The sequence below is a fragment of the Erpetoichthys calabaricus genome, chromosome 4 (assembly GCF_900747795.2).
Source record: "Erpetoichthys calabaricus chromosome 4, fErpCal1.3, whole genome shotgun sequence".
Lineage (NCBI taxonomy): Eukaryota > Metazoa > Chordata > Cladistia > Polypteriformes > Polypteridae > Erpetoichthys > Erpetoichthys calabaricus.
This window is the reverse complement of record NC_041397.2, coordinates 38,378,155-38,405,443: the sequence shown is the minus strand read 5'-3', so window position 1 is coordinate 38,405,443 and position 27,289 is coordinate 38,378,155. Positions and strand designations below refer to the sequence as shown.

The 27,289-nt window shown below is 36.0% G+C and overlaps 1 protein-coding gene across 1 annotated transcript in view; it reads left to right on the top strand.

The window, feature by feature from the left end:
- The first annotated feature begins 23,790 nt into the window (after positions 1-23,790).
- Positions 23,791-27,289, top strand: part of slco2b1 (solute carrier organic anion transporter family, member 2B1) — a 125,252-nt gene continuing 121,753 nt past the window's right edge. Inside the window, exon 1 of the mRNA XM_028799342.2 lies at positions 23,791-23,923. The gene's annotated coding sequence lies outside the window, so the exon portion shown is untranslated. The remainder of the gene's footprint in view (positions 23,924-27,289) is intronic.

The following is a 27,289-nucleotide window of genomic DNA, read 5'->3' as shown; positions in this document are numbered from 1 at the left end:
GACATCTGCTGACTGCTTAGTCATCTCTTAGCCATCCTTCAGTACACTTTGTGTATTACGTATTACGGCAACCTTTCACAAACGACACAAATTAACCTAATATGCACATTTTTGGAGGATATTGTAACATTCTTTTTATACTGTGCATGCATGGCAATAAAGTTGAACTTGAAATTTATGGTTGTCTTTATGATGTCATATATACAGGTAAATGTAAATCAAGTACCTATATAAATTACCTTAATAGGGAAATGGACCACCATGAGTTACCTCCAATGTAGATTATATAAGTGTCTCTGGGTTCACTTGCCTTTGCAAACTCCATTCTTCCATTAGGAATTCCATCATTTATTGTTGTGATGATGGACATAGAAAGTTTCGTTTCAGGCATCACTCAGAATCCTCAATAGGTGCTGAAATGGGTGGAAATATGTTGCCTAGGACCAAAATGATATTTGACATGATCAAATTCAAAGAATTAAATATTTTTTTTAAATAAATTATTTTATGGCATTCTGTTTTTAGTTTTTATCAGTGGTCTGGGTACACATTCATAAATATTTGCATCACCATCATTTAGTGCAAGTTCTTAGAATTCTAAAGTATGGGATTTCTTTGTAACAAAATGCATGTGCATTCAGGAAGACACCCACACTTGGCCATTACCCAAAAGTCTGACTCCTGAAACAAGTTTTTCCAGTAAGGAAAGGTTCAGTCATTTTACAATTTCAAATATACCTTCTACACTGTAATTATATGTCTTACGCAAAAGAGTTTGGTCATTTTATACAGCTCTTTGTATTTTAATTTAGAAAAGGTTTATTAAACAAAGAAAATAAAGGATGTATTTGTCATAAAATAAATGCTGTTGACTGGTAAACTTTAGAGGGTTAATGTTCATTTGTATCCCTTAACTAAATTAAATGAGTTTGTGAATTTTATGTTATGGTTATGTAAGAAAATAAATATATATTACTTTAATTTTTTAATGTGCCTTTTTATCTTTCAACCTACTGGAGCTGATTCTTATTCTAGACATTTTACATGCATTATGTCACAGTTATTTTTTTTATCAATTTTAGCATGACAGTGTCACTCATTTGGCAATTAGCTTGCTCACACACTTGCAATAAAGCACATTTATAAACAATCATAACAAAAGTAAAACATGAAGTATTTCCATACTGGGTTTCAAATTAATTGTACAATTCCCTTGCATTCTTTGTTGTTGTTTTTTTTGTTTGTTTTTTTCCTTTTATTTGAAAGCAATGGCCTTGCTGCTTGTATTTCACATTACATTCTTAACTCCTGCTTGGCTTCATATCAAATCACTTTTCTTTTGTAAATGTGACATGAATTCACTTTACTCATGTAACACCTGGATTTAGGAATTGCGCATTAACACCCATTGGCAGATTTATATCAAGATAACAGAGGCCTGATTAATGTACTGTTGGCTCCATTAATTGTTTTTATATATATATAAATATACAGTATATTCTGATGCGGGCGGCACGGTGGTGCAGTGGGTAGCGCGGCTGCTTCGCAGTTGGGAGACCTGGGAACCTGGGTTCGCTTCCCGGGTCCTCCCTGCGTGGAGTTTGCATGTTCTCCCCGTGTCTGTGTGGGTTTCCTCCCACAGTCCAAAGACATGCAGGTTAGGTGGATTGGCGATTCTAAATTGGCCCTAGTGTGTGCTTGGTGTTTGTGTGTGTCCTGCGGTGGGTTGGCACCCTGCCTGGGATTGGTTCGTGCCCTGTGTTGGCTGGGATTGGCTCCAGCAGACCCCCGTGACCCTGTGTTCGGATTCAGCGGGTTGGAAAATGGATGGATGGATGGATATTCTGATGCTGACTTTATATATTCAAGTTTTGACTTTATATATTCAGGAGTGACTTTAAATATTCCGACGTTGACTTTACATATTCCGAAAATCATTGTAATTGCCTGTTTGGCACCCCCTAATATATATATATATATATATATATATATATATATATATATATATATATATATATATATATATATATATATATATATATATATATATATATATAGTAATAGACGGTGTCCCCAATAGGGATGAACTGGGTTCCCATGTCTGACCCATGACTTTCCCTTTCATTGCCTGCAGGCTAGTGTAGATGTCCACGATGGCTTCTTAATGTAGTGTTAAGTTCAAGAAGTAAGCAGAACCTTGTTCATTTAAAGTTTTATATGCAAGAATGAGGATTTTGAAATCAACCCTAACTTTAACTGGAAGCCAATGTAAATATTTAAGTGCAGGAGGTATGTGGCTATACTTTCTAGGGACAGTGCCTATCCACAGACTGAAAGGACACTAAACAGCCAATCATAGCAACTTATATTGTAACAATACCATATATAAAGAAGTATTTGCAAATGCACAGTTTATTACATATATTCATGTCTATTGTAAATATGTTACATGTCATGTGTACTCTTTTCTCTAACTTAGCATATGTCTTTGTTTCTGTTGTATGTTTGACAGTAGTTTTAAGTTGCCATTAAACTAAGAATTTCATTGTACTATGTACACATGGCAATAAACCTAAATGTAACTTACAATACAGTATAAAACTTGCAGAGTAAAACGCTGTTTTCGATAAGTCCATGTTAGTTTTCCGCACTTGTAAAAAATAATTGCTATTCATATGACTCTAGGTAATGTTGCCAAATTGTGTCAAATTTGGTGCTTAATGAGTTGGAGTAGGACATTATAACTGTAACTTTGTCTGTTGTAACCGACTTTGCTCTAACCCCACCTCAACCTGTATGGGTTTAACAGTATCTTTCTTTTCCTCTGTTTTATTGTCAGTTGGCCATATTTAGCTTAACAATGTTAATGTTTGTAGTACTAGGGTGTTGTACCGTGTTAGCCATTATGAAGGTAAAGGCTAACTAAAAAGATTACAATATACAAGCTTTCAAAGCAACTCAGGTCCCTTCTTTAGGCAATATCTGACATTAAATCTCTTATACTTTTCATGTATCATAATTTGTGTGCTTTATGTGCTGTGTTTACATGTTGTATGGTTTTCTGATTTACAGATAGGGACTCAAAGTTCTAAATATGTTTATGCACTGTGATTCACTACACATTGAAGAGTGCTATGCAAAAACAGATTAAATTAAAATCAAGTGTAGACTAATTACGGTATATACTAGTTTCAAGTATACTTTTACCCACCTTAAATTATTTAATAATTAAAAACTAATTTCAAGTTTTTCTTTCTAAAGTCTTTAAAGTAAAGAGCAGTCCAAGATTACAGAAGCAGAGAAGTAAGTTTAATGTGTTAAATGGTATTTAAGATTATAGTGAACAAGATTCTTATCCAAACTAGCATGCTGAGTAACCAGGAAGTTTATGCAAACATTTAATAATGATAATAAAAATTAACAAGAATGAACAATGATAGCAAAAGCAAACAAAGCATAGTTAATGCACAATACTCAATTTCATTAAAAATACAGCACAAGTAGAAGATTAGTTTAACTTTTTTATTGTATTTTATTTTATTTTACTTTAAATGTTGTCTCAACCAGGTGGTGTAGCCAGTTAAAAAAATAGTCATCTATTTATTAGCAGTGACAGGGAAACAAAAAAATAGGAAATCGGCATGTGGTGCAAAATTCTAACAAGCTGTATTGCTAGTTAAATGCAGTTTGTACTGTGTAAAGCTAAACCCAAAGGAATGACACACCCACAATTTGAAAAGCATTCCCGCATAGCCAACCCAAATTATTGCGTTGTATGTTTGAAATGGTTTTCTTCATGGTTCTTGCAGTTCCAAAAATAACTGCAAGATGGCAAATTGATTCCTGTTAAAAGCAAGTAGGCTTAGTGTAAGGGATTTTAATATTGTTCTTTTTTCTTTTCAAGTATAGTGAAAAGTCAAGCAAAATGACACCTTTTATTGGCTAACTAAAAAGATTACAATATGCAAGCTTTCGAGGCAACTCAGGCCCCTTCTTCAGGCAAGATGCAATCAGTTAGCCAATAAAAGGTGAAATTTTGCTTGACTTTTCACTACATTCATAATAGCTAACACGGTACAACACCCTAGTACTACTTTTCAAGTATGTAAGTTTATTACTGACACCAAAAAATTTTGATGACATTTATTAACAATTATGATTTTATTATTTTGAAAAGGCATTAATTCTCTCGGGCGGCATGGTGGTGCAGTGGGTAGCGCTGCTGCCTCACAGTTGGGAGACCTGGGGACCTGGGTTCGCTTCCCAGGTCCTCCCTGTGTGTAGTTTGCATGTTCTCCCCGTGTCTGTGTGGGTTTCCTCCGGGCGCTCCAGTTTCCTCCCACAGTCCACAGACATGCAGGTTAGGTGCATTGGCGATTCTAAATTGGCCCTAGTGTGTGCTTGGTGTGTGGGTGTATTTGTGTGTGTCCTGCAGTGGGATGGCACCCTGCCCGGGACTGGTTCCTGCCTTCTGCCCTGTGTTGGCTGGGATTGGCTCCAGCAGACCCCCGTGACCCTGTGTTCGGATTCAGCGGGTTGGAAAATGGATGGATGGATGGATTAATTCTCTCCAGCCAATAAAATGACCTGGAGCTGTACTTTTCTATTCTATCCCGGGTCTCCTAACTGCGAGGCAGCAGCGCTACCACTGCGCCACCGTGCCGCCCTTTTCTATTCTAGGGAAAGTTAAAAAGAGATTTAGAAGGATGTTATGGCTAATACTGATATGATTTCAGTCATGGTGAATCAATGAGCTTATTTTTGTCAATGTACTTTGTTTAAATGTATTTTTTCACAATTGTATTGGCTTACAATTGGTGTAACTGTTGCCAATGATGTAATATGGGGTTTTACATACAGTCATATGAAAATGTTTGGGAACCCCTCTTAATTCTTTGGATTTTTGTTTATCATTGGCTGAGCTTTCAAAGTAGCAACTTCCTTTTAATATATGACATGCTTTATGGAAACAGTAGTATTTCAGCAGTGACATTAGTTTATTGGATTAACAGAAAATATGCAATATGCATCATAACAAAAATTAGACAGGTGCATAAATGTGGGCACCCCAACACAGATATTACATCAATATTAAGTTGAGCCTCCTTTTGCAAATATAACAGCCTCTAGACGCCTCCTTTGATGAGTGTCTGGATTCTGGATGGAGGTATTATTGACCATTCTTCCATTCAAAATCTCTCCAGATCAGTTAAATTGGATGGCTGCCAAGCATGGACACCCTGCTTCAAATCATTGTTATAATATGTTTTGTTATTAAGTTTAATGTCACTGTTTTCTGTGCCCACTGTTATGGACTCATTCATACAGGCAGACCAAGTATGGTACACAGGGGCACAGCATCAGCATTTAGAATTGCTGAGCCAAGGACAGGACCAGAGAGCCAAAGACAACTGGAGAATTGAATAGTCAGCCTAAAGACAGACTAGTATATTTCCGTCTTCTGTCAGCACACTATCCTCTTTCCTTGTTGAGAGAATGAGAACCGTATGTAGGCATTGTGCTATTCCTGTATTTTTGAAGGTGGGGTTTGTGTCCTTTCCTGTCCTTGTTTGGATCCAGAGAAGGAGCCTGCACATGGAGCAACCAGTATATAAGAATGGACCTATGGCCAACACACTTTGAAGCTGCCAGGCGGAAGATTATGTCTTCTGTCTGGTGAAAATCCTTTCAGCGTGGCGAGGAAAGATGGTAGACTGTGTAGGTCAAGACCCCCACATTGCTTGATAGAGTCTTTCATAAGCTTCCCGTCTGTAATATCGAGTTAGCCGATATTAAACAGAGCTAAATTATCCTTTATACTTCTCGTGTAATCTTGTAACCGTCATATTGCATGCTGGGGGGATAATACCTTTTTTATTTATAATTATTTAAATTCAGGTTAATTAAAACGCCTCAATTGAAAAGAACACATTTCCAGAGAGCTAATGCCTCTTAAGGAAACAATCATCCCATAGATTTTCAATGATATTCAAGTCAGGGGACTGTGACGGTCATTCCAGAACATTGTACTTCTCCCTCTGCATGAATGCCTTTGTAGATTTCGAACTGTGTTTTGGGTCATTGTCTTGTTGAAACATCCAACCCGTGTAACTTCAACTTTGTGACTGATGCTTGAACATTATCCTGAAGAATTTGTTGATATTGGGTTGAATTCATCCAACCCTTGACTTTAACAAGGGCCCCAGTCCCTGAACTAGCCCCACAGCCCCACAGCATGATGGAACCTCCACCAAATTTGACAGTAGGTAGCAGGTGTTTTTCTTGGAATGCAGTGTTCTTCTTCCGCCATGCAAAGCACTATTTGTTATGACCAAACAACTCAATTTTTGTCTCATCAGTCCAAAGCACTTTGTTCCAAAAGGAATCTGGCTTGTCTAAATGAGCATTAGCATACAAGCGACTCTGTGGCGTGAGTGCAGAAAGGGCTTCTTTCTCATCACCCTGCCATACAGATGTTCTTTGTGCAAATTGCGCTGAATTGTAGAATGATGTACAGATACACCATCTGCGGCAAGATGTTCTTGTAGGTCTTTGGAGGTGATCTGTGGGTTGTCTGTAACCAATCCTGCGTATATGCCGCTCCTGTATTTTTCTTGGCCTGCCAGACCTGCTGGGTTTAACAGCAACTGTGCCTGTGGTCTTCCATTTCCTGATTACATTCCTTACAGTTGAAACTGACAGTTTAAGCCTCTGAGATAGCTTTTTGTAGCCTTCCCCTAAATCGTGATACTCAACAATATTTGTTTTCAGATCTTTTGAGAGTTGCTTTGAGGATCCCATGCTGTCACTCTTCAGAGGAGAGTCAAAGGGAAGCACAACTTGCAATTGACCACCTTAAATACCTCTTCTCCTGATTGAACACACCTGTCTATGAAGTTCAAGACTTAACGAGCTAATCCAACCAATTTGGTGTTGCAAGTAATCAGTATTGACCAGTGACATGCATTCAAATAAGCAAAATTACAAGGGTACCCAAATTTTTGCACAGCCAGTTTTTCACGTTTGATTTAATTTCATACAAGTAAATACTGCTTCACTGAAAATCTTTGTTCGGAAAACACTCCAGTACTCAGATGTTCCTAGGAAATGAAAGACATACCACTGTTATCTTTTTTGTTGAAAATAGAGTAAATTTTTATGCAGGCTGAGAGGGATTCCCAAACTTTTTCATATAACTATATGTTTTGTTATGATTGTCTGTCTTTACTAGACATGCATTCTGTCTACTGGATATATTCTGTGGCCAATTTTCTGGATTTGTAAAACATTTGCATAGCATTTTTTAGGAAGTCTGGACTTTTACATGTTTCTTTTGACTATATGTGTTTGATTTGCCTTTTAGGCTTTGGTACTTTGGTTTTCTTGATTTTTTGACTCAGACCTGTTCTTGTTATATGACCGATTCATTTTTCTCATCTCATGGTCTTGGGATTTGTATTTAGTTTTCGTTTTTTTCCCCCAAGTGCTGGCAGAACATAAGAAGATCCATCCATTCATCTTCCAACCTGCTATATCCTAACTACAGGGTCACGGGGGTCTGCTGGAGCCAATCCCAGCCAACACGGGGTGCAAGACAGGAAACAAACCCCGGGCAGGGCACCAGCCCGCCGAAGGGAGCGCACACACACAAACACTAGGGACAATTTAGAAATGCCAATACACCTAACCTGCACGTCTTTGGACTGTGGGAGGAAACCGGAGTACCCGGAGGAAACCCATGCAGACACGGGGAGAACATGCAAACTCCATGCAGGGAGGACCCGGGGAGCAAACCCGGGTCTCCTAACTGCGAGGCAGCAGCGCTACCCATTGCGTCACCGTGCCGCCCACATAAGAAGATGACAATTAAAAGTAGTAATGTTAACAAACTATGTACAATTTTTAAACACCAAGAAAACTATGTACAATAGGAAAACTAAGTGCATAAATTAATTCAGCACTATTTAAAACTATAATTATCTGTGGTTCTATACACAGTATTTTGATATATCCCAGTTCTGATTTATAGGTTGGTCACAGTATTCCTTTATGTGGACTCATTAGTATGAGTAAATGTTCATGACTGTGTCTAGTGATATACTGAATACCTTTCAGGCTTAAATCCTGGCCCGAGTCCTATGCTGCACACATAGGGACATTCCATATTTTCCCGTGGCATTGCAAACATGTACATATGCTGTGTGGAACTTCCAGGTTTCAGGATGAGTACAGCAGTAGGACACTAATAATTCAGAGCTAGAATATAGTATTATTTTACAACAATGACTGCATTATCTGCACTCAGCAAGATCTTAAAGGTGCTTTTCAAGTGGTGCTTAACAACAGGCCTTCTTTTGTTGACACACAGAGTAAAGGTGCTGAACTGTAAACAAAAAGAGCTGAGTACCATTTTAAGACCAATGAACTATGCATGCATGTATTTCAGAAAGTACATTTGTGTCCATTTCTTTTCACAGTAAATACAGCTCACTGAGGTAACAGTCCAAAGTGTCTAGTAGGTGTGCTTCATAAAAGCATCAAAACAATCATGCCATTGCCGCCCAGTCTCCATTCAGTGATTGACCAAAATAATTTTAAGTTAGCTAGTCAAGGATGGTATGCACAGTGTAATAACTCCTCTGCTGCAAGATCTTCACATAAATATTGAATTATCTTCACATCAAATGTAATCTTCTATTACTGGCTACATAAAGAGTAATGCCAACGAATGGAATAATTAATTTATAAAGTAATTTTGGCATGTTAAATAGACTATCCTGCAGAAGCATTCTTCAATCAATTTATAAACATCTGTTATTATGTACACATTTTACTATAACATTTTAGGGCATTTGAATTAAGTATATCTGTTTATAGTTTAGTTTCAGTTATGGTACATAAGCAGCAGCATCTCTGTTTTTTTATCCAATATTCATGCTTCTAAAAAACTGTTGAAACAGCATACTAAAGAAAGCTCCCCTGACTATCATTTAGAATTAGATAAAAATCAAATAAAATAAATGATAGAAGTTCCAAACAGTGCCAAAATACTTTTGCCACATGCATACCCATTTGATGAAAGGAGGCACCGTCACTAACAAACCTATCTTTCCATCCACAGCTCCTTAGGACCGCAGCCAGATGACACCTGACCATGCCCTCAATTACTGCCTATGCCCCTCCTCTTCCTGGGTTGCAGGGATTAAACAGCAGCCTGACTGAAGGCCCTGACCAAGGTGGCACAGAGAGACAGCGAGAGACAGAGAGATTGAATTTTTTTGTTGACTTTTAATTTAAACAGGGATAACAGGGTTGGTACCTCAAAATTTTAAACATGTGTGTATCCTTCATTATCATATGGTCAAGTGTAGAACGTGACATATACAAGACAAAACAAAGTAACACTGATTTTGGAATCCTTTGGGAAATGTAAAGCAATATGTAATAGAAACATTTTTGTAATAGCAAATCGTAGAGAACTTAAGTGAAAGAATTAAATTTATAAATACTAGAAAAAAAATGTAAATATAAAGTATTGTATATTTTTCCTCTCTTGCTCTTCTTATTACACATTACCTGGTCATTGATTATTCTCACAGTGCTAAAATACTGAAAGACAGTGATGATTATCTTTTAACTTATTTGCAATATATTACTCCAGCTGTATTTTGTTAGTTCTAGTTTTTTTTAACTGTATTCTTGTTTATTGATAAATGCTTGTTTAATATTAATGTTATTTGTCTCAAATGCACTTTATAGCTTTCTTTTCCACAGTACTTTATTTGTTCTCTTCTTCTTCTTAAATGTCAGGTGCATGCCAGCTTGATGTACCCAAAGTGACTGGAGTGTATACAATGTGGTCCTCAGGCACCAACTCTCCTTCAGGAAAATACCCCACGTGCCCTCATTTTGAGGTGTGTTTTTAGAAAATAATGAATCTTAGGCATTAATGAGCGACATTATGATGCACTTATATAAAACATATGCTACTTTTTCGTGTGTTTCCCAAAAAACATTTTAATCAAACACTTTACAAGCTAGCAAACATTACTACTTAGCTAGCTCCACCCTCAAAGTCACCTACAAAAATGAAGTCGTTTGAAACTCAGTCGATTGGCAATACAGTACCTTCATTCAGGCAAACCATTATCCTCCTCCAGTGAAATGGAAAAAAAAAAGTTGTGGAAAGTAATGTGAGGTAGACATAACATCATAATTTAATAAAATAATAGGACAAACCGTATAAATAAGCACAAGATTGAACATGTCATAAATAAAAATCACTTTCTTCAAAAATATTTTTAAAAACCTCAGCCTTTCAGATGGCATCAGAGTGTCATTGTGTACTAAGCCATGCAGTATCCTTTCCAACAGCAAGACTAAATAGTGATATTTTACAAGACCCAGGTCGAGTTTGCACGTTCAGCCCACCTGAGTTTCCTGCAGATGCTGTGGTTTCCTTCCACAGTTCAAAGACATGCAGATTAGGTGAATCGACGTTGTTTAATTACTACTTATGAAGACAGTGGCAGCGTATTTTCCATTAATTGCTATTAACCTACATTCCATCATGCTGTAGATTTGCTAATGTGCTAGGTTGTATGGTCTTGTTTATCAGCCACTGCCTATTGATAGTCAACAGGCAAACTCTAACTCTAGGATAAGCTCCAGCCCCCATGACCCTGCTCAGCATAAGCAGTTGTAGAAAATGGTATAAAATAGTATGGTAATTGTCTGCTTTGCAGCATAAAACTTTATGGTGTCAGTAGCTGAGTTTGAACTTGTTTGAAGGTCAATGGCAATCCTGGAATAACAACTTTTATGTTGTTCCAGGAACAACATAAACTTGACAATGTCAGATTTACCCTTTGTAACATACATTATGGACACTGAATCCTAACAGTGCAATAATCTATGTATTGTGAACTATAACAATAAAATTAATATGTAGTGATGAGAAAAAAGAATTTGCAATGGAATTGAATTCACAGTGATATGTAGCATTTCACTTCCAAAAAAAGTGTTTAGTCTGTTTGGATGACTTTTTCTATGCAAATGCCACATGCAACTGCTTGTCATTTAGTGTTCAAATAAAATTCTGTAGCCAAAAAAAAAAACCTCACAGAAATCATATCTTGTCACTTGCAGGTTGTTTTACTTGTACAATGCCTGCTTTGTCAATTATGATGACTGCAATTCAAAGATGCGCTGGAGACAGAAATCATACTTGGGCTATTCCTTCATGATATCCCAAGCTACATTTGCAGGAATCTGTTAAAAGGTTGAATTCTAGGTACTAGCAAAGGGATGAATTCTCTTGTAGTGCAATTTCCTGCAGAGAACAGGTAGCATTGTGCACAATGGTGCATTTTTTGAAGTGAGATGAACAAAAGCTGCAAAATATAATTGATTTTGTTGGTGTGCTGCAGATTTTCTGCATTTTTCAGCTATGGACAAAACACAGAAGTGTGAAGAAAGCATTAAGGATCAATACTCCTTGTTTTACAGCCTCAAAATCTCTTTTTTAGAGAATTTCACATTTCGCAATTACGAAATCTTAAAGTGAAACAAATTTTAGTGTCAAGTTTGAGAAACTGACTGCAAAACAGAACTGTTTCATTCATCACCATTGATCTCCCAAAACTTTCATTTACAGAATTACAAGCAATTTATAAATTTCTATTTTTTGACAGTCTGCGGTGGGCTGGCACCCTGCCCAGGATTTCTTTCTGCCCTGCGTCCTGTGCTGGCTGGGATTGGCTCCAGCAGACCCCCGTGACCCTGTGTTAGGATATAGTGGGTTGGATAATGGATGGATGGATGGATGGATACTTTTGATAGCCTTGGATTATGCCACTATCCTTGATACTTTTTATTGTAACCACTCTAAAGCAACTGTAATTATCTAATGCTAAGCTTTTAAACTCATTAAACCTGGCTAGATCTTTAAAATGGTATAACATATGTAAAAATGTTCTAGTAAAAAGCATGAAAAAGATTGTATTTAGTTTAGAGATTGGTGTTTCCTATTGATAAATCACTTACTGGATAAAGAACAATTTTTGGGAAGAGGGGAGGAAAGAGCAGAAAGGATCACCAACCATTTAGAAGGAAACAGATGTTTAATTTAAGTTCCCCATAGAATACTTTGAATAAATCAGACCATTACAGCTCTGTATCATTGTTCTTGATTTAGCCTTTCTCTCACAGCCTAGCTTTACAGAATGAAAGTCAGCACCTGGAGTAAGAAATCTAAACAAAGTTAATTTAAGATTTACATTTGGACTAAAAGTGAGATCCTTCTACTTTCTTGTGTATTGAATTTTATAACCATGCATTTTACTGATAACAAATACAAAACAAAATTTAAGGGAAATGTTTTTATGTTTTTGGATATTTTAATGTTTGCTTAGTCTACTAGGTTTACAACATGCTCTAAATATTACACAGTAAAAATACAGTCAGGTCAAGAAAGTATATGATTGAAGTGTAAATAAAGCCCAGTGCTTTGTTTTTGTGTGCTTCTTATTAATCATTGCAGTGCTGTTTAAATATAACACAAGTTGTTAATCAAGTGGGGTTCCACCTTGAAGTTTTTTGCATGCTGTTGTAAGTATATTAATTTGTGACTATATTTGTTTCAGTGAAGCAATGTTTGTGGAAATGAAAAACTTTATTAGATTTACAATCTGCTCATGCTGGGACATTTTGATATTCTTCAGTTATTTTTTGGGGCCCATAGCCTCAATTTGGAATTATCCCTGTTACTGATATATGTGGCCACCCAAGTAAATTATAGTGCCAGTGAAATAGTCACACTATAGGGTACTTCATTCATATCTAGATAATGTTTTGTTTTCCTAGTTTATATTTTATAATTTTATGGTTGGAAGATCATTAGAATAATCTAGATGAAAACAGGCCATCAAGCCTAACAAAATTTGCCAGTCCTATCCACTTACTTCTTCTAAAACAACATCCAGTCTAGTTTTGAAAGTCTCTAAAGTCCACTGTCTACTGCACTACTTGGTAACTTAGTCCATGTGCCTATGGTTCTCTGTGTTATGAAAAACTTCCTAATGTTTGTGCAAAATTTACTCTTAACAAGTTTCCAACCTATTCCGGTGTTCTTGTTCATTTTCAAATAACAGTCTTGATCCACTGTACTAATTCACTTCATAATTTTAAACACTTCAATCATGTCTCCCCATTATCTTTTTTTTCTTGAACTGGAAAGGTTCAGCTCTTTTAATCTTTCCTCATAATTCATCACCTCTTGCAATGGAATCAGACTAGTTGCTCTTCTCATCTTCTTCATTTAAGCTACAGTGGTTTTCAACCTTTTTGACAAGTGAAGTGTTTAGTTAGAAAATCTCTTTATGGACTTGGGGGTTCTCCATGAAGTTTTGAGTGGCTTCATTCATTTACAGCTAATCAAAAAGTCAGGGTGCCCTGTTGGGTTTGAGTGACTCCATCAATTAGCAATAGCTAGAAAAGCAATTTGCTTCTGTGTTAAATAGAGATGGGGCTCCACAGAACAGCAACAATTCACTGGCAGCTTTTCGTGGACGAGCAGTAAGCAATAACAGCGTTAATATGCTTGCCACTCCTGCCTTTTCATGGGACAGGTTAAAATATCTACAGACTGGTACCAGTACATGGGAAACACTGGCCTAAATCATTGGGAGAAGTGAATTGCTGATGTACTGGTTCTCTACCATTTCCAATGAAGCAAGTTGGTGTAATCTCTGTCAAGGTAAAATTGAAACCGTAAACTAATTTTTAATTTAAGTCAAAAAGAATGCTTCTCTACTTTGTGAGGTTCTCTGAGGGCCTCATGCAGATAGACAGACAGACAGACATGGGCTATTGAAATAGGTGCTTCTTGCATTATATGCACATGAACCTAACAAAAAGCTCGTATACCAGTAAAAAAAGCCCTGGTGGCTCTTTCGTAGCTGAACCAAAAAGGCCCAATCAAAGCAATTTTTCGAACTCTCCTGTTCTGGTATCATACTTTGAATAAATTGTGTTACTTTTAATGACATTTTTTTCTTTTAAACTTGGTAAAATTGTTTTTATATAAGGTGCACAAATGTAGGAAATTAATATATGAAGTAATATTTCCTTTTCACCTGAAAATTTGTTTCATATTGTAGCAAAAATGCCTTGAATATTAGCTAAAAATGATTTGTTCATCTGTTTGTCTGTCTGTTAAATTTAGTTTTCCACATGAAACTGAAGGCACATGATTTAATTTGTCTCTTTGCTCTGACCCTATTTTCAGTGGAGAGGGTTATGCAAAACAAACAAAAAACTGAACAGAACTGAAATTGAAGAATGATGAAACTTGTTGTCCTTCTGAGGCCTGAACTCCACTAAAGCACTTACTTCTCACCAGTCCCATCCTTTCTCTCTCCTTCATTACTTTGACCACTTTCTCTTACCATTCTCAATCATAACTCTCCTTCCAGGTCTAGTCTTAGTATGCCTCTGGCATAAATGGTTTTAAACCTACTCCTAAGGTAATTTTCAAAAAAGCAATAAAATCACTTTAGAAGTGCACAATCAGGTCAACGTTTTTTGTTGCAGAAAAAATAGTTAATAATAAATGAAAAAGGACTAATTTTAACTAATACCTTGCTCTCTGTTCCTTTGCGTTTTCCTAGTTCCTTGCATTTTTTAGCATATCGGACAATGTCTACTGTGAATGGGTTTTTGATTGGGAAGAGGCTGCCTAGAACAAATATGGTATCAGGATGTCACAAGGTAGGGTTAAGCATCCTGGAAAGAGATAGAGTGCCACACTAACAGCAGGACTTGTCCCGCATATGTGAGTGTAGAACCAGAAAGCTTACTATAAGGTGGTACATTTTGTATTTGTGCTTGGTACTGTTAATGATCAGTAGGCATTGGAAGTCATGCACAAAGCATATGGCACTAAGTCTGGCTAAAAGAAGAAGAGAGCACAAACAGTCTCACAAAGGAACATATAAGACCATACTCTTCCCATTTCATTTCAGAATACAATACCTTGAGGACATGACTCTTTAAAGACAACTCAGGGCTCAGGAATACTGGCGCACTAAGAGATTATACAGAAAATTCTAGACTACTGTCTTTTGACAAAATACTATAAAAGTGAGGCCAGGGCTGAGGAAAGAAAAGGAAGAAAGGGAGACAGATAAAAAAGAGACAGAGAGACAGAGAAATAGTACTTTTTAAAGTTTTTCACATTCAAACTTTCATAGAAGCAATTGAAGACATTTTTATAGCCACCTCCTACTTTGTAAGAGTCAATTGTCTTTATTTTAAACGCCTCATTGTTTGTTTTGGAGGAGCCCGTAACTGCTATTTATATGCTTCAATTTTATAAATGAAAATGTAATCACATAACTTAAATTAAGGCCTAACAAATCAATCACATTTTAAGTTAAAAAAATACCTGCGTTGGTCATGTTCACTTAACTTTTTTCATCCATTCATCTATCTATTCACTGATAAATCCACTTAATCCAGTTCATGGCAGTTGGTCAGTAACCAATTCTAAATAACACAGTTCTTCACTGGGCTCACTCACCAACACTCCCATGGGCGAATTTAGTGTCTGCTACACATGTCTTAGGGATACAGGAAGAAAACCTAATTATCCAAAGAAAAATCCATTCAGACAAAGGGAAAATATGAAATTTCCACATAAACAGCACCCAGGCTGAAATCTAAATGCAGCACTGTGGAGCTGTGAAACATCTGCATTTATTGCTGCACTAAAACAACATGTTTATAAACCAAAGAAAAAATGTCTATTAAAAATGTTGAAAAACATTACAGGTTCATGAGTACCCACGTACTTACTGTGGGGTAAAGTTAAGGCTAAATGCAGCATAAGTTTTAAATTGCCCAGTCTGATGACACCATCCCCTTACAATCCAGGATTAAAGAAAATAAATAACCTCAAAAAAGTTTAAAGTTTTCTCATGCTTCTGTAGCAGTCAGCCGTGCTGCTCCACACCCCAAAAACCTGTCTACGTCCACATTATCCTAATGTCTGCTGGAGTTTTCTGCAGACATGCTAGTTTTCTTCAGCATACCAAATATATGCATGCTAGGTTTGCAGTTTTAAAGTAGACCAGTATTGGTAGGTGTTTGTGTCCACTGAATATTATTATTTTGGAAAAAATAGCAAAGATTAGCTTTAAATCAATAAAACTAACAAAGCATGCATTAAAAACAATAAAAATTATGAATTCTTCACTGCTTCTTTTTAATTTCCCCAAAGAAAATTTTTATTCAGTTTTGCAATTGCAAACTTCAGTTTTGAACAAAACTTGGCTGATTTGCATGCTTCTTTCCCTTGGCAATTTTAAGCATTGCTCTGCCCTTCTTAATTAAACTTTTGCATTGTAAATTTAACAGGCATTGACTGACATGTGAATAACATTCCAGAAATAGGCAAAATTTGGCAGTATTTCATGTACACCATGAAAGGCTCACAAGCTTTCGGTGTGTCTCATAGGTACATGGTTACATCATATTACAGGGAAGAATTTGGATGGGTCACTGCCACTAACCCTGCTTCTATTTGCTTTAGAGTGAAGAAGAAATATCCAGAGGACCAATGATGGTACTTCTGTGAAGGACAACAGTTCCTTCCACCTTTCAACCCTACCAACCTAAACCACCTGGACAACAAAGTCTGTGCCATTTTGTACCACGTGTTTAAGAAGAACGGAAGTCTCCAGAGAGCTTAATGTCAAGATTGATGTATCCTTCTTTTCTTTTCTCAACAGACAATTGTATTGGATGTTAAATTAGGTCACCTACTGGTGCACCAACTCTTCTTTTGTTCATCTTGTCTTCATTCTCAACCAATACTTTATGTGAAAATCAAAAAGAAGGAGCAGCATTGTCACACTTGGACATGTAGCCTCTAAATGTGAGTTTGCCATTTTAAGTTTCAGACACTCGCTATGTGAACTGAATTATGAAACTTTTAAAATGAGAACATTTCTTACAGGTTTTACAGATAATATATAAATAACGCAGTTCTTCACTGGGCTCACTCACCAACACTCCCATGGGCGAATTTAGTGTCTGCTACACATGTCTTAGGGATACAGGAAGAAAACCTAATTATCCAAAGAAAAATCCATTCAGACAAAGGGAAAATATGAAATTTCCACATAAACAGCACCCAGGCTGAAATCTAAATGCACCACTGTGGAGCTGTGAAACATCTGCATTTATTGCTGCACTAAAACAACATGTTTATAAACCAAAGAAAAAATGTCTATTAAAAATGTTGAAAAACATTACAGGTTCATGAGTACCCACATACTTACTGTGGGGTAAAGTTAAGGCTAAATGCAGCATAAGTTTTAAATTGCCCAGTCTGATGACACCATCCCCTTACAATCCAGGATTAAAGAAAATAAATAACCTCAAAAAAGTTTAAAGTTTTCTCATGCTTCTGTAGCAGTCAGCCCTGCTGCTCCACACCCCAAAAACCTATCTACATCCATATTATCCTAATGTCTGCTGGAGTTTTCTGCAGACATGCTAGTTTTCTTCAGCATACCAAAGATATGCATGCTAGGTTTGCAGTTTTAAAGTAGACCAGTATTGGTAGGTGTTTGTGTCCACTGAATATTATTATTTTGGAAAAAATAGCAAAGATTAGCTTTAAATCAATAAAACTAACAAAGCATGAATTAAAAACAATAAAAATTATGAATTCTTCACTGCTTTTTTTTAATTTCCCCAAAGAAAATTTTTATTCAGTTTTGCAATTGCAAACTTCAGTTTTGAACAAAACTTGGCTGATTTGCATGCTTCTTTCCCTTGGCAATTTTAAGCATTGCTCTGCCCTTCTTAATTAAACTTTTGCATTGTAAATTTAACAGGCATTGACTGACATGTGAATAACATTCCAGAAATAGGCAAAATTTGGCAGTATTTCATGTACACCATGAAAGGCTCACAAGCTTTCGGTGTGTCTCATAGGTACATGGTTACATCATATTACAGGGAAGAATTTGGATGGGTCACTGCCACTAACCCTGCTTCTATTTGCTTTAGAGTGAAGAAGAAATATCCAGAGGACCAATGATGGTACTTCTGTGAAGGACAACAGTTTCTTCCACCTTTCAACCCTCCCAACCTAAACCACCTGGACAACAAAGTCTGTGCCATTTTGTACCAAGTGTTTAAGAAGAACGGAAGTCTCCAGAGAGCTTAATGTCAAGATTGATGTATCCTTCTTTTCTTTTCTCAACAGACAATTGTATTGGATGTTAAATTAGGTCACCTACTGGTGCACCAACTCTTCTTTTGTTCATCTTGTCTTCATTCTCAACCAATACTTTATGTGAAAATCAAAAAGAAGGAGCAGCATTGTCACACTTGGACATGTAGCCTCTAAATGTGAGTTTGCCATTTTGAGTTTCAGACACTCGCTATGTGAACTGAATTATGAAACTTTTAAAATGAGAACATTTCTTACAGGTTTTACAGATAATATATAAATAACGCAGTTCTTCACTGGGCTCACTCACCAACACTCCCATGGGCGAATTTAGTGTCTGCTACACATGTCTTAGGGATACAGGAAGAAAACCTAATTATCCAAAGAAAAATCCATTCAGACAAAGGGAAAATATGAAATTTCCACATAAACAGCACCCAGGCTGAAATCTAAATGCAGCACTGTGGAGCTGTGAAACATCTACATTTATTGCTGCACTAAAACAACATGTTTATAAACCAAAGAAAAAATGTCTATTAAAAATGTTGAAAAACATTAAAGGTTCATGTGTACCCACGTACTTACTGTGGGGTAAAGTTAAGGCTAAATGCAGCATAAAGTTTTAAATTGCCCGGTCTGATGACACCATCCCCTTACAATCCAGGATTAAAGAAAATAAATAACCTCAAAAAAGTTTAAGGTTTTCTCATGCTTCTGTAGCAGTCAGCCCTGCTGCTCCACACCCCAAAAACCTGTCTACGTCCACATTATCCTAATGTCTGCTGGAGTTTTCTGCAGACATGCTAGTTTTCTTCAGCATACCAAAGATATGCATGCTAGGTTTGCAGTTTTAAAGTAGACCAGTATTGGTAGGTGTTTGTGTCCACTGTATATTATTACTTTGGAAAAAATAGCAAAGATTAGCTTTAAAGCAATAAAACTAACAAAGCTGCTTCTTTTTAACTTCCCCAAAGAAAATTTTTATTCAGTTTTGCAATTGCAAACTTCAATTTTGAACAAAACTTGGCTGATTTGCATGCTTCTTTCCCTTGGCAATTTTAAGTATTGCTCTGCCCTTTTTAATTAAACTTTTGCATTGTAAATTTAACAGGCATTGACTGACATCTGAATAACATTCCAGAAATAGGTGACCTTTTTACACTATTTCATGTACACCATGAAAGGCTCACAAGCTTAGGGAGTTTCTCATAGGTATATGGTTACGTCATATTACACGTACAACAGTTGCTTCCACCCTCCCTACCTAAACCACATGAACAACAAAGTCTGTGCCATTTTGTACCAAGCGTTTAAGAAGAACGGAAGTCTCCAGAGAGCTTAATGTCAGGATTGATGTACAGTATCCTTCTTTTCTTTTCGTTTATCTTGTCTCCATTCACAACCAATACTTTATGTGAAAATCAATTTGTGATTTTCAGACACTCACTATGCGAACTGCATTATGAAACTTTTAAAATGAAAGCACTTCTTACAGATTTTACAGATAATATATAAATAAAAAACTGGATGTGCATGTAAGGTTTTTAATTAACTCTCATTTTTTGTATATTTTGTAATGTTAAAAAATAATACTATATCAATGAAAATTGATGCATTGCCAAAGTATTACCTGAGGCAATCACCTCATTGCCTTACCCCACAGGCCAACCCAGGATCTTAGGCAATTCTGAACTTCTGAGATTCTGCAGTTTATCTTCTCTAGAGGTGCATGTGAGGCCTCAAATATTCTCCTTAACCTAAGAACAAAATAATAATTGCATTGTAAGTTTATAAACCTGCTTTTTTAAATGCATAATTATGTCTGTTTATGTATAGATTAAGTGTTTCTATTAATTTCTTACACAGATATGAAATATTAGCATTGTTATGTTTTATACTTTCTCTTTTAGTGTTGCCTGACAACTGTGTCATTGGCTTCTAGCTATGATGCTTACACAATTTCCAGATGTGTGTGATTATGGCAGCCATGTTACTTTAAGGGGAGATTCACTTCAAATAGATTATCTGATCTTTGTTTAAAAATAAAAGTAAGACTTTTCTGTGAAATTACAATATTTCTTGAGCAATTTCATTTCACAGAATTACAGGTTTTGACCATTTCATTGTATTGAGGTATTATGGCTTCTTATTTGTCTCTGTTTTTGCTATTCACAAATAAAAAGAGTCTTAGCCACGTGCTATATACTTCACCACAAATATTCATTTTGGCTGTACCACAAAGATGGTTTCTTTTGAAAGGAAATTTCCATAGATTCACAACACCAATAACCAGCCTTGAATGTTATTACTCACACACTGGGCAAATTTAAAGTCACCATTTAACTTGAAAGAATATCCTCAGACTGTAATAAGAAACTGCACTTGACAATTAAATGCAAACTTTTCAAAGAAGTGCTAGGAATCAAACAAATGTCTAATCCCTATAAGGCAGTAAAGCAGTATGCTACACCAAAAAACAGCCCACAAAATGACTTGGATAATCTACAGACATGTGAGCATGGTGGCTTAATGTTTAATTACCAGCTCAGACACTGTTTTTGTGAAGTTTGCACATAGATACAGTTAGGCCCATAAATATTTGGACAGAGACAACTTTTTTCTCATTTTGGTTCTGTACATTACCACAATGAATTTTAAATGAAACAACTCAGATGCAGTTGAAGTGCAGACTTTCAGCTTTAATTCAGTGGGGTGAACAAAACGATTGTATAAAAATGTGAGGCAACTAAAGCATTTTTTTAACACAATCCCTTCATTTCAGGGGCTCAAAAATTATTGGACAAATTAAATAACTGGAAATAAAATGTTAATTTCTAATACTTGGTTGAAAACCATTTGCTGGTAATGACAGCCTGCAGTCTTGAACTCATGGACATCACCAGATGCTGGGTTTCCTCCTTTTTAATGCTCTGCCAGGCCTTTACTGCAGCGGCTTTCAGTTGCTGTTTATTTGTGTGCCTTTCTGTCTGAAGTTAAGTCTTCAACAAGTGAAATGCATGCTCAATTGGGTTAAGATCAGGTGACTGACTTGGCCATTCAAGAATTTTCCACTTCTTTGCTTTAATAAACTCCTGGGTTGCTTTGGCTGTATGTTTTGGGTCATTGTCCATCAGTATCATGAAACGCTGCCCTATCAATTTGACTGCATTTAGCTGGATTTGAGCAGACAGTATGTCTCTGAACACCTCAGAATTCATTCGGCTGCTTCTGTCCTGTGTCACATCATCAATAAACACTAGTGTCCCAGTGCCACTGGCAGCCATGCACGCCCAAGCCATCACACTGCCTCCACCGTGTTTTACAGATGATGTGGTATGCTTTGGATAATGAGCTGTTCCACGCCTTCTCCGTACTTTTTTCTTGCCATCATTCTGGTAGAGGTTGATCTTGGTTTCATCTGTCCAAAGAATGTTTTTCCAGAACTGTGCTGGCTTTTTTAGATGTTCTTTAGCAAAGTCCAATCTAGCCTTTCTATTCTTCGGGCTTATGAGTGGCTTGCACCTTGCAGTGCACCCTCTGTATTTACTTTCATGCAGTCTTCTCTTTATGGTAGACTTGGATATCGATACGCCTACCCCCTGGAGAGTGTTGTTCATTTGGTTGGCTGTTGTGAAGGGGTTTCTCTTCACCATGGAAGTGATTCTGTGATCATCCACCACTGTTGTCTTCCGTGGATGTCCAGGTCTTTTTGCGTTGCTGAGTTCACCAGTGCTTGCTTTCTTTCTCAGGATGTACCAAACTGTAGATTTTGCCACTCGTAATATTGTAGCAATTTCTCAGATGGGTTTTTTCTGTTTTCGCAGCTTAAGGATGGCTTCTTTCACCTGCATGGAGAGCTTCGTTGACCACATGTTGTCTGTTCACAGCAAAATCTTCCACATGCAAGCACCACACCTCAAATCAACTCCAGGCCTTTTATCTGCTTAATTGATAATGACATAATGACGGACTTGCCCACACCTGCCCATGAAATAGCCTTTGAGTCAATTGTCCAATTACTTTTGAGCCCCTGAAATGAAGGGATTGTGTTAAAAAAATGCTTTAGTTGCCTCACATTTTTATGCAATCATTTTGTTCACCCCACTGAATTAAAGCTGAAAGTCTGCACTTCAACTGCATCTGAGTTGTTTCATTTAAAATTCATTGTGGTAATGTACAGAACCAAAATTAGAAAAAAGTTGTCTCTGTCCAAATATTTATGGACCTAACTGTAGATAGATAGATAGATAGATAGATAGATAGATAGATGAATTTCCAACAAAACATGCATGACGTTAATTTGCACAATGAACACGTAGATAGACAGACAGTTTCAGTCTTGTGTGACCAAAAGTACAGGTATGTATGAGTATGTCCTGTGACAAACAGATTTCCCATCCATAGACTGTCTCTGTCAAAAATTAGTTGTTATGATTCATGAGTTGTTTTGATGGTTTATGGCTCCATGCAAATACATGTTGGATCAAAGTGTTCGATTCTGAATTAATGAAATAATAATTGACATATGCTTGGGTGGAAGGGCGGTTAGCATCCTTGTTTTTTAAACTTTAATAAACCCAGATTCAGTTTGCAGCCTTCTTAATTAATTTATGGATTTTACACATCATCTTTGTGTCTGGGTACTTCCTTCCACATCTCCAATATATGTATTTCAGATTACTGTAACTGACAATTCTAAATTAGCTTTCAAGCGTGTTTGTGTGTGCAATTGAACTCTGCTACAAGCACTGCAGACTGGTGTCCCTTTGAATCTTGGTTCATTTTTGTGTAGCTGATGCTCCAAGTACAAGCCGTATTTTCCAAAATTTTGTAAAGAATCACTGAACTTAGAAAAAGGATGGATAATATTTGTTTAAATAAAAAGTAAAGGTAGTAACATTTCAAAATAAAACTGTCTACCAAAATGTATTATAAAATTCTAAAGTATTAATTTATCTTTTTTTATATCCATCTCGCCATTATCAAACTCATAATAATCCCATTCTCAGTTATGACAACCTGCAGCACTGAGCAGGAGGCAGCAGTCTATTGCAGATCCCATTCAAACCTTTATAAAGGGTTAATTTAGACTCACCCATTTAACCTAACATGGACTTCTTTAGGTTATAGGTGGAAAACTGGAGCACCTCACTAAAAGCTCATGCAGACATGGGAATAAACTCAGAGAAAGGGCCAGTACTCAACTTCAAAGTTATGAGAGAGCTAACTACTACACTATCTTGCCACCCTATTTCTTCATAATATCTGTATTATTAACCACTCTTTATTACATTTCTCATAAACACTTTACATGGCCCTAGATACATTAAAACAGATCCATGTTTTATGACAGAGGGATTAAGTTCACATTTTCAACCATTATTTTGGTAATTTATTGCATTACTTCAATTGGAGACTGCTGCGCTGCTGTAGTTTGTCTGTATTGCCTGCCAGTGTTATTGTGAATCACATTAATTTTGTTTAAAGAAAGGCAACTACAAGGTTAAAGTATTCGCCTGCCCTTTTTTTTTTTAGAACCGCCTATTTCCTCTTTGGTATCTGTGAAAAAAAGTGGAAAACTAAGTAAAGCTAAGTTTTCAGGGAAGCCTGAATGCCTGGAGTTTTCTTAACAGAGCAGTCTAAAAGTGAAAGAAAATGTACAGTCTTTCTTCATAAACAGTAAGTGTTTGCAGCTTTTATTTTCGGTTAAAATATTTTACAAATGCCCAACATTCAAACATTTCAACTATTAAAGATACAAAGAAAGTGAGCATAAAGTGAAAAGATAAGTAGACGTTTAAAAAGCAGCCAACTAGCTGTTTATATCTGCATCATAACCAAGGCAGAATTCATAGTGATTCCAGCTGAAGCTGAGTTTGTTAACAGCCCTGGGAATCTTACTATGCTTGTCGGTTTAAATGACGTTCTTTCTTCTAAACTCTAAACTAGATAAACACTAAGGAACTGTCTTAAGGAATTGCATAAAGAGAAAATCAAAGCCTGCATGTTTCTGTTCAGGAATAAAATTTTTCCATGTGACCTTAGACATTAAAACTGAATGTAAAAGTTTCAAATGTACAGCAAGTTTGAATCAATGCAATAAAAGTAAAAGATATTAAATAGCATGAATGACATTAGTTTGATTCACATTTTCCATGTGATTATCATCAGTATCATTATAAAATGTTTGGCATATGCTATACTATGTGCATTTAGTAAAATCTTTTAAAGAATCATAATGATAATTTAATGAAGGATTAATTCCTATAATTCATCATAATCTACTACCATTTAAGTAGACAAGACAAAAATACTTTGTAAAATAATCTAATCTCTCATTTATACGTTACTCAATGACATTTTTTTTTAATTGTACACTAAACATATCCTAACTATTTTAGCTAGAGGGCCGGCTTGTCTTTTAACATTCATATTTTTATCTCACTAATGCCTCTGTAGCCTCTGCAGGAAAACGACCACCAGCTGACACATGGCAACAATTTCTTAGCTGTAACATTTTGTCTTAAAAGTGCTTAAAGTCTTTAACTCGACATTGCATAAGAGGAATGTAAAAAGGCAGTTTCTGGCATTTGTAACAAAACTAAAACTTTTAAAAATTTATGTTTTACCCATTTCTTTTAAGTATATTAAATAAAAACATTAATAATTAATAGAGTAACACCTTATCAATAAAAATCTTGATAAGCTGTTTATAATGATGAATATACTGTATGAATAATGAATATATAATGAAAAATGAATAATTTGCAATGATTTATTATAGCAAAACAGTTTTTGAAGAGGTTAATAGCTAAGTATACAGAGGTATTTTTCATTTTTTTTCAAGAACACTCTTAAACAACTGGTTTCTCATCATATTCTGAAGGAAAGTTTCCTTGAAATATTGATTTTGCATAAACTATTCTGACGAAGCACAGTACCATATTGTAAGTTCTTCTGTGCCATAGATCTGGATTTTTGGGTTGATTTTCTCACCTGGTCACTGTCTATAGCCGCCTGAGATTTTCCCTTAGGCAGACTAATTACATAGACATATGTAAATTAGTTTACTTGATTATTCGTAAATTGGCATGGTTTTGGTGCGTATGAGAGTAATCTGATGGTGCAGTGTATAGGGGTTGGTTCTTGACTTGAAGTTTATGTCATTTACAAAGGCTCCATTCTGTAATGACTCTGGGAAAGATTTAAGTGAGTTCAGGAAATGGACACATGGATGGATAAGCAATGTGCTTTTCAAGTTCTTAAAAAATACATTTCTAGGCAAGATATTAGAGTTTTCTAAAAATCAGAGAAAAAACAATTTCTTTCACAATACATTCGTTTTAGAGTGGTGGCATTTTTAGTGCAATCCACATTCACTTAGTATAATAAATTATGCAACCTGGCAAAAATGAATAACGTGAAGTGATTCTTCTTTTCCTTATACTCTCACGATCTTAGTTTCATGCATGCACTGAAAGAAACTGCTGTCATTTGTGGGCTGGCCAAGACATAAGATCTCATGTGCAACAGCATGTTATATAGCCGAGGATAGTGGAAGACTGAAAAAGGAAAGGGGTGAAGTGAAATCAGATTCAAAATAATGGTGTTGTTCTTATAAAGACATTTCAAGGAGTGTAGTCAGCAAAATGAAGTTCCATCCTCACAAGCAATATTGGAATAAAATTTCTCACCAAGAAATACTAGTGATATTACAGTGCCATGGCTGAATTTTGAGACATCTGCCTGAATGATAAATTCTTCTGATAAATCAGTGTTTATTAAGATGTCAGTTTTTTTAGAGTAGATATGAACAGATAACACCTTTCAAGTCAAAGTATTTTTTCTTATGAAGATTCAGTCCAGACAGTAATTTATTTCTGAAGCCTTCTTGTTAGATCAATGATTGCTACAGTGCATACAGCAAAGTTTGAAAGAAACCACTTAATTGCAAAAACCAGATAGCACAAAAAAGGGGGTACATTTTCCTGCAAGTACTTCTGCAGTCTGTATAACTGGGGTTTGATTTTCCATTTACTCCTCAAGTACCTGAAGTAACAGGTTTCAGACAATGCAAATTTACATATTTTGGGGTTTTTGTTTAGAGGAGCTTCTTTTAGATTATACAATATTGCCTCCAGGTATGAGTGATGAGGTACATAGATAGGCATTATGGAAAATAACAACATCATATAGATATGTGTCAGAGTACTCAATAAATGGCTTTAAAATTTAATCATACTTTGAAACAATAGTAGTCTGAATGTGTGTAATCCGTTAAAAGTTGTAAAAGTTGTTTAACAAGGTGACTCTTCATTTGCTGCTTTCCTATATTCTTTAGTTAAATTTAGCTTTACAGATATGTGCCAAGCTTATAATCAGGAGGCATAAGGCATGCATCGAATTTGAGCACTTTATTTGGATGCCTGAAATCAACAAAGAAATTAATATTTACATCAAGTATTTAGACCAAGATAATTGAACTCACTTTCAGATTCATTTTTTAATTCCTAACTCTGGCACTTTTAACTAGTACGGACTCAACACATGCACAAATGTACAACCAAAATGCATTGCTAGTAAATTGTAAAACCATGCAACACAAACACAAGGTAAAAAAACACATTTTTATTTTGAATTTTAAAAATGAATTATAACCTGTAGATATATCATGCAAAGTTAACTCATTCACTTACTCACTCATCAACAAAAGCATGTTAAATGCTGAAATTTTGAAGGATGGTACAATTGATATCCAATAAGAAAGAAAATTTTGATATATCACCATTTAGGAGTAACCAACAATAGACCAGAAACTTAGTACCTCAAAATCTCAAAAACGGTATGACTGATTAGATGGAAATTTGGTGATGTTATAGAGAAAAGAAAATTAGCTGACCCATGTTTTTTATTTGTAGATATTTATTCATAATAAAGCTGTAGTGAAAGAGACATACTGTACTTTGGCGCAGTATCCATTTTTGCTGAGCATTCAGAAGGAATCATGCAGAGAAATGGGGCTGCTGTTTTTATGTAAACGAAGTC